The following is an 8,533-nucleotide window of genomic DNA, read 5'->3' as shown; positions in this document are numbered from 1 at the left end:
GTTTCAACATTTTTATGCATTAACTGAGTTTTTTAGGCATTTTATGCGCATAATTCAAATTTGAACTACATGCACATGCCCCAATGCATATCAATTGGTCGAAAAACCACATGTGTGTCCTTGGGTGGATCCTTAGGTCCCATGCAAGAGACGGAATGAATTTCAAACACCAGGGCAATGTTGATCTGCCGCCAAATGTTGAGATACCTGGTTTTTAAATTCTGGTAAAACCAAAACTCGTCTGAAATTCATTAAACTTGGCATGCTATCATGGAGCGGCATCAATATGCCATGGTGGAAATTTTGTCCCATTTGGGACAGGTTTGGGTATAAACTTCTCACAAACCAAAGCTTCTCACAACAAGGATGATGGTTTCGATAGGGAACGTACCACCTTTGGGGACGGGACGATATCCGTTGCCACTTATTGCTTTCAAAAAAATTCTAGTTCCAACATAGAACAACTGGAGTGTTGTGTTTAATATTGGAATTTTTTGGGTTTGTTTGGCCCTTTTTATACATTAACTGGGTTTTCTAGGCATTTTATGTGCATAATTCAAATTTGAACTACAAGCACATGCCCCAATGTACTAAAGTTGGTCGAAAAATCACATCTATGTCCTTGGGTGAATTTTTAGGTCCCATGCAAGGGATGGGAATGAAATTCAAACACCGGGGCACTTTTGATTGCCGGCAAAACATTGAGATGCCTGGTTTCTAAATTCTAGTAAATCCAAAACTCGTCTGAAATTCATGAAACTTGGCATGCTATGATGGAGCGGCATCAACATGCCGTGGTAAAAAAATTGTCCCATTTGGGGCAGGTTCGGGTATAAGCTTCTCACAAACCAGAGCTTCTCACAACAAGCATGATGATTTTGATATAGGGAACATCCCACCTTTGGGGACGAAACGATATCCATTGCCTCTTATTGCTTTCAAATTTTTTCTCGTGTCAACATAGAACAACAGGAGTGTTGTGTCAATTTTTGGGATTTTTCGGGGTTCGTTTGGACATTTTATGCATTAACTGAGTTTTCAATGCATTTATGTGCATAATTCAAATTTGAACTAGATGCAGATGCTCTAGTGCATATAAATTGGTTGAAAAATCAAATATGTGTCCTTGGGTGCATGCTTAGGTCCCATGCAAGAAATGGGAATGAATTTGAAACACCACGACACCGTTGATTGCCGGCAAAACATTGAGATGCCTGGTTTTTAAATTCTAGTAAATCTGAAACTCGTCTCAAATTCATGATACTTGACATGCTACCATGGAGCGGCATAAATATGGCGGGGTAAAAAATTTATCCCATTTGGGGCAGGCTTGGGTATATGCTTCTCACAAACCACATAGCCTGATGGTTTCGGTAGGGAACATATGTCCCACCTTTGGGGACGAAACGATATCCACTGCCTCTTATTGCTTTCAAAAAAATTCTCGTGTTAACACAGAACAACAGGAGTGTTGTGTTAATTTTTGGGATTTTTGGGGGTTCGTTTCGACATTTTTATGCATTAACTGAGTTTTTTAGGCATTTTATATGCATAATTCATATTTGAACTACATGCACATGCTCCAATGCATATCAATTGGTCGAAAAACCACATGTGTGTCCTTGGGTGGATACTTAGGTCCCATGCAAGAGACGGAATGAATTTCAAACACCAGGGCAATGTTGATCTGCCGCCAAATGTTGAGATACCTAGTTTTTAAATTCTGGTAAAACCAAAACTCGTCTGAAATTCATTAAACTTGGCATGCTATCATGGAGCGGCGTCAATATGCCATGGTATAAATTTTGTCCCATTTGGGACAGGTTTGGGTATAAACTTCTCACAAACCAGAGCTTCTCACAACAAGGATGATGGTTTCGATAGGGAACGTACCACCTTTGGGGACGGGACGATATCCGTTGCCTCTTATTGCTTTCAAAAAAATTCTAGTGTCAACATAGAACAACTGGACTGTTGTGTTTAATATTGGAATTTTTCTAGGTTTGTTTGGCCTTTTTTATACATTAACTGGGTTTTCTAGGCATTTTATGTGCATAATTCAAATTTGAACTACAAGCACATGCTCCAATGCACTAAAGTTGGTTGAAAAATCACATCTGTGTCCTTGGGTGAATTTTTAGGTCCCATGCAAGAGATGGAAATGAAATTCAAACACCGTGGCACTTTTGATTGCCGGCAAAACGTTGAGATGCCTGGTTTCTAAATTCTAGTAAATCCAAAACTCGTCTGAAATTCATGAAACTTGGCATGCTATGATGGAGCGGCATCAACATGCCGTGGTAAAAAAATTTGTCCCATTTGGGGCAGGTTCGGGTATAAGCTTCTCACAAACCAGAGCTTCTCACAACAAGCATGATGATTTCGATATAGGGAACGTTCCACCTTTGGGGACGAAACGATATCCATTGCCTCTTATTGCTTTCAAATTTTTTCTCGTGTCAACATAGAACAACAGGGGTGTTGTGTCAATTTTTGGGATTTTTCGGGGTTCGTTTGGACATTTTATGCATTAACTGAGTTTTCAATGCATTTATGTGAATAATTCAAATTTGAACTAGATGCACATGCTCTAGTGCATATAAATTGGTTGAATAATTCAAATCTGTGTCCTTGGGTGCATGTTTAGGTCCCATGCAAGAAATGGGAATGAATTTCAAACACCAGGGCACCGTTGATTGCCGGCAAAACATTGAGATGTCTGGTTTTTAAATTCTAGTAAATCCAAAACTCGTCTGAAATTCATGAAACTTGGCATGCTATCATGGAGCGGCATAAACATGCCGGGGTAAAAAATTATCCCATTTGGGGCAGGTTTGGGTATATGCTTCTCACAAACCAGAGCTTCCCACAACAAGCCTGATGGTTTCGGTAGGGAACGTACGTCCCACGTATGGCGACGAAACGATATCCATTGCCACTTATTGCTTTCACAAATTTTCTCGTGTCAACATAGATAAACAGGAGTGTTGTGTCAATTCTTGGGATTTTTCGTGGTTCGTTTAGACATTTTATGCATTAACTGAGTTTTCTACGCATTTTATGTGCATAATTCAAATTTGAACTACATGCACATGCTGAATTGCATATCAATTGTTCGAAAAACCACATGTGTGTCCTTGGGTGGATCCTTAGGTCCCATACAAGAGACGGAATGAATTTCAAACACCAGGGCAATGTTGATCTGCCGCCAAATGTTGAGATACCTGGTTTTTAAATTCTGGTAAAACCAAAACTCGTCTGAAATTCATTAAACTTGGCATGCTATCATGGAGCGGCATCAATATGCCATGGTGGAAATTTTGTCCCATTTGGGACAGGTTTGGGTATAAACTTCTCACAAACCAGAGCTTCTCACAACAAGGATGATGGTTTCGATAGGGAACGTACCACCTTTGGGGACGGGACGATATCCGTTGCCTCTTATTGCTTTCAAAAAAATTCTAGTGTCAACATAGAACAACTGGAGTGTTGTGTTTAATATTGGAATTTTTCTGGGTTTGTTTGGCCTTTTTTATACATTAACTGGGTTTTCTAGGCATTTTATGTGCATAATTCAAATTTGAACTACAGGCACATGCTCCAATGCACTAAAGTTGGTCGAAAATCACATCTATGTCCTTGGGTGAATTTTTAGGTCCCATGCAAGGGATGGGAATGAAATTCAAACACCGGGGCACTTTTGATTGCCGGCAAAACATTGAGATGCCTGGTTTCTAAATTCTAGTAAATCCAAAACTCGTCTGAAATTCATGAAACTTGGCATGCTATGATGGAGCGGCATCAACATGCCGTGGTAAAAAATTTGTCCCATTTGGGGCAGGTTCGGGTATAAGCTTCTCACAAACCAGAGCTTCTCACAACAAGCATGATGATTTTGATATAGGGAACGTCCCACCTTTGGGGACGAAACGATATCCATTGCCTCTTATTGCTTTCAAATTTTTTCTCGTGTCAACATAGAACAACAGGAGTGTTGTGTCAATTTTTGGGATCTTTCGGGGTTCGTTTGGACATTTTATGCATTAACTGAGTTTTCAATGCATTTATGTGCATAATTCAAATTTGAACTAGATGCAGATGCTCTAGTGCATATAAATTGGTTGAAAAATCAAATATGTGTCCTTGGGTGCATGCTTAGGTCCCATGCAAGTAATGGGAATGAATTTGAAACACCACGACACCGTTGATTGCCGGCAAAACATTGAGATGCCTGGTTTTTAAATTCTAGTAAATCTGAAACTCGTCTCAAATTCATGATACTTGACATGCTACCATGGAGCGGCATAAATATGGCGGGGTAAAAAATTTATCCCATTTGGGGCAGGCTTGGGTATATGCTTCTCACAAACCACAGAGCCTGATGGTTTCGGTAGGGAACATACGTCCCACCTTTGGGGACGAAACGATATCCACTGCCTCTTATTGCTTTCAAAAAAATTCTCGTGTTAACACAGAACAACAGGAGTGTTGTGTTAATTTTTGGGATTTTTGGGGGTTCGTTTCGACATTTTTATGCATTAACTGAGTTTTTTAGGCATTTTATATGCATAATTCAAATTTGAACTACATGCACATGCTCCAATGCATATCAATTGGTCGAAAAACCACATGTGTGTCCTTGGGTGGATACTTAGGTCCCATGCAAGAGACGGAATGAATTTCAAACACCAGGGCAATGTTGATCTGCCGCCAAATGTTGAGATAGTTGGTTTTTAAATTCTGGTAAAACCAAAACTCGTCTGAAATTCATTAAACTTGGCATGCTATGATGGAGCGGCGTCAATATGCCATGGTGGAAATTTTGTCCCATTTGGGACAGGTTTGGGTATAAACTTCTCACAAACCAGAGCTTCTCACAACAAGGATGATGGTTTCGATAGGGAACGTACCACCTTTGGGGACGGGACGATATCCGTTGCCTCTTATTGCTTTCAAAAAAATTCTAGTGTCAACATAGAACAACTGGAGTGTTGTGTTTAATATTGGAATTTTTCTGGGTTTGTTTGGCCTTTTTTATACATTAACTGGGTTTTCTAGGCATTTTATGTGCATAATTCAAATTTGAACTACAAGCACATGCTCCAATGCACTAAAGTTGGTTGAAAAATCACATCTGTGTCCTTGGGTGAATTTTTAGGTCCCATGCAAGAGATGGGAATGAAATTCAAACACCGTGGCACTTTTGATTGCCGGCAAAACGTTGAGATGCCAGGTTTCTAAATTCTAGTAAATCCAAAACTCGTCTGAAATTCATGAAACTTGGCATGCTATGATGGAGCGGCATCAACATGCCGTGGTAAAAAAATTTGTCCCATTTGGGGCAGGTTCGGGTATAAGCTTCTCACAAACCAGAGCTTCTCACAACAAGCATGATGATTTCGATATAGGGAACGTCCCACCTTTGGGGACGAAACGATATCCATTGCCTCTTATTGCTTTCAAATTTTTTCTCGTGTCAACATAGAACAACAGGAGTGTTGTGTCAATTTTTGGGATTTTTCGGGGTTCGTTTGGACATTTTATGCATTAACTGAGTTTTCAATGCATTTATGTGCATAATTCAAATTTGAACTAGATGCAGATGCTCTAGTGCATATAAATTGGTTGAAAAATCAAATATGTGTCCTTGGGTGCATGCTTAGGTCCCATGCAAGAAATGGGAATGAATTTGAAACACCACGACACCGTTGATTGCCGGCAAAACATTGAGATGCCTGGTTTTTAAATTCTAGTAAATCTGAAACTCGTCTCAAATTCATGATACTTGACATGCTACCATGGAGCGGCATAAATATGGCGGGGTAAAATTTTTATCCCATTTGGGGCAGGCTTGGGTATATGCTTCTCACAAACCACAGAGCGTGATGGTTTCGGTAGGGAACATACGTCCCACCTTTGGGGACGAAACGATATCCACTGCCTCTTATTGCTTTCAAAAAAATTCTCGTGTTAACACAGAACAACAGGCGTGTTGTGTTAATTTTTGGGATTTTTGGGGGTTCGTTTCAACATTTTTATGCATTAACTGAGTTTTTTAGGCATTTTATGCGCATAATTCAAATTTGAACTACATGCACATGCTCCAATGCATATCAATTGGTCGAAAAACCACATGTGTGTCCTTGGGTGCATCCTTAGGTCCCATGCAAGAGACGGAATGAATTTCAAACACCAGGGCAATGTTGATCTGCCGCCAAATGTGGAGATACCTGGTTTTTAAATTCTGGTAAAACCAAAACTCGTCTGAAATTCATTAAACTTGGCATGCTATCATGCAGCGGCATAAATATGACATGGTGGAAATTTTGTCCCATTTGGGACAGGTTTGGGTATAAACTTCTCACAAACCAGAGCTTCTCACAACAAGGATGATGGTTTCGATAGGGAACGTACCACCTTTGGGGACGGGACGATATCCGTTGCCTCTTATTGCTTTCAAAAAAATTCTAGTGTCAACATAGAACAACTGGAGTGTTGTGTTTAATATTGGAATTTTTCTGGGTTTGTTTGGCCTTTTTTATACATTAACAGGGTTTTCTAGGCATTTTATGTGCATAATTCAAATTTGAACTACAAGCACATGCTCCAATGCACTAAAGTTGGTTGAAAAATCACATCTGTGTCCTTGGGTGAATTTTTAGGTCCCATGCAAGAGATGGAAATGAAATTCAAACACCGTGGCACTTTTGATTGCCGGCAAAACGTTGAGATGCCTGGTTTCTAAATTCTAGTAAATCCAAAACTCGTCTGAAATTCATGAAATTGGCATGCTATGATGGAGCGGCATCAACATGCCGTGGTAAAAAAATTTGTCCCATTTGGGGCAGGTTCGGGTATAAGCTTCTCACAAACCAGAGCTTCTCACAACAAGCATGATGATTTCGATATAGGGAACGTTCCACCTTTGGGGACGAAACGATATCCATTGCCTCTTATTGCTTTCAAATTTTTTCTCGTGTCAACATAGAACAACAGGGGTGTTGTGTCAATTTTTGGGATTTTTCGGGGTTCGTTTGGACATTTTATGCATTAACTGAGTTTTCAATGCATTTATGTGAATAATTCAAATTTGAACTAGATGCACATGCTCTAGTGCATATAAATTGGTTGAATAATTCAAATCTGTGTCCTTGGGTGCATGTTTAGGTCCCATGCAAGAAATGGGAATGAATTTCAAACACCAGGGCACCGTTGATTGCCGGCAAAACATTGAGATGTCTGGTTTTTAAATTCTAGTAAATCCAAAACTCGTCTGAAATTCATGAAACTTGGCATGCTATCATGGAGCGGCATAAACATGCCGGGGTAAAAAATTATCCCATTTGGGGCAGGTTTGGGTATATGCTTCTCACAAACCAGAGCTTCCCACAACAAGCCTGATGGTTTCGGTAGGGAACGTACGTCCCACGTATGGCGACGAAACGATATCCATTGCCACTTATTGCTTTCACAAATTTTCTCGCGTCAACATAGATAAACAGGAGTGTTGTGTCAATTCTTGGGATTTTTCGTGGTTCGTTTAGACATTTTATGCATTAACTGAGTTTTCTACGCATTTTATGTGCATAATTCAAATTTGAACTACATGCACATGCTCAATTGCATATCAATTGTTCGAAAAACCACATGTGTGTCCTTGGGTGGATCCTTAGGTCCCATACAAGAGACGGAATGAATTTCAAACACCAGGGCAATGTTGATCTGCCGCCAAATGTTGAGATACCTGGTTTTTAAATTCTGGTAAAACCAAAACTCGTCTGAAATTCATTAAACTTGGCATGCTATCAAGGAGCGGCATCAATATGCCATGGTGGAAATTTTGTCCCATTTGGGACAGGTTTGGGTATAAACTTCTCACAAACCAGAGCTTCTCACAACAAGGATGATGGTTGCGATAGGGAACGTACCACCTTTGGGGACGGGACGATATCCGTTGCCTCTTATTGCTTTCAAAAAAATTCTAGTGTCAACATAGAACAACTGGAGTGTTGTGTTTAATATTGGAATTTTTCTGGGTTTGTTTGGCCTTTTTTATACATTAACTGGGTTTTCTAGGCATTTTATGTGCATAATTCAAATTTGAACTACAGGCACATGCTCCAATGCACTAAAGTTGGTCGAAAATCACATCTATGTCCTTGGGTGAATTTTTAGGTCCCATGCAAGGGATGGGAATGAAATTCAAACACCGGGGCACTTTTGATTGCCGGCAAAACATTGAGATGCCTGGTTTCTAAATTCTAGTAAATCCAAAACTCGTCTGAAATTCATGAAACTTGGCATGCTATGATGGAGCGGCATCAACATGCCGTGGTAAAAAATTTGTCCCATTTGGGGCAGGTTCGGGTATAAGCTTCTCACAAACCAGAGCTTCTCACAACAAGCATGATGATTTTGATATAGGGAACGTCCCACCTTTGGGGACGAAACGATATCCATTGCCTCTTATTGCTTTCAAATTTTTTCTCGTGTCAACATAGAACAACAGGAGTGTTGTGTCAATTTTTGGGAT

Source organism: Triticum aestivum, chromosome 3D, assembly GCF_018294505.1.
Source record: "Triticum aestivum cultivar Chinese Spring chromosome 3D, IWGSC CS RefSeq v2.1, whole genome shotgun sequence".
In the NCBI taxonomy this organism is placed as follows: domain Eukaryota; kingdom Viridiplantae; phylum Streptophyta; class Magnoliopsida; order Poales; family Poaceae; genus Triticum; species Triticum aestivum.
This window is presented reverse-complemented; position numbering follows the sequence as displayed.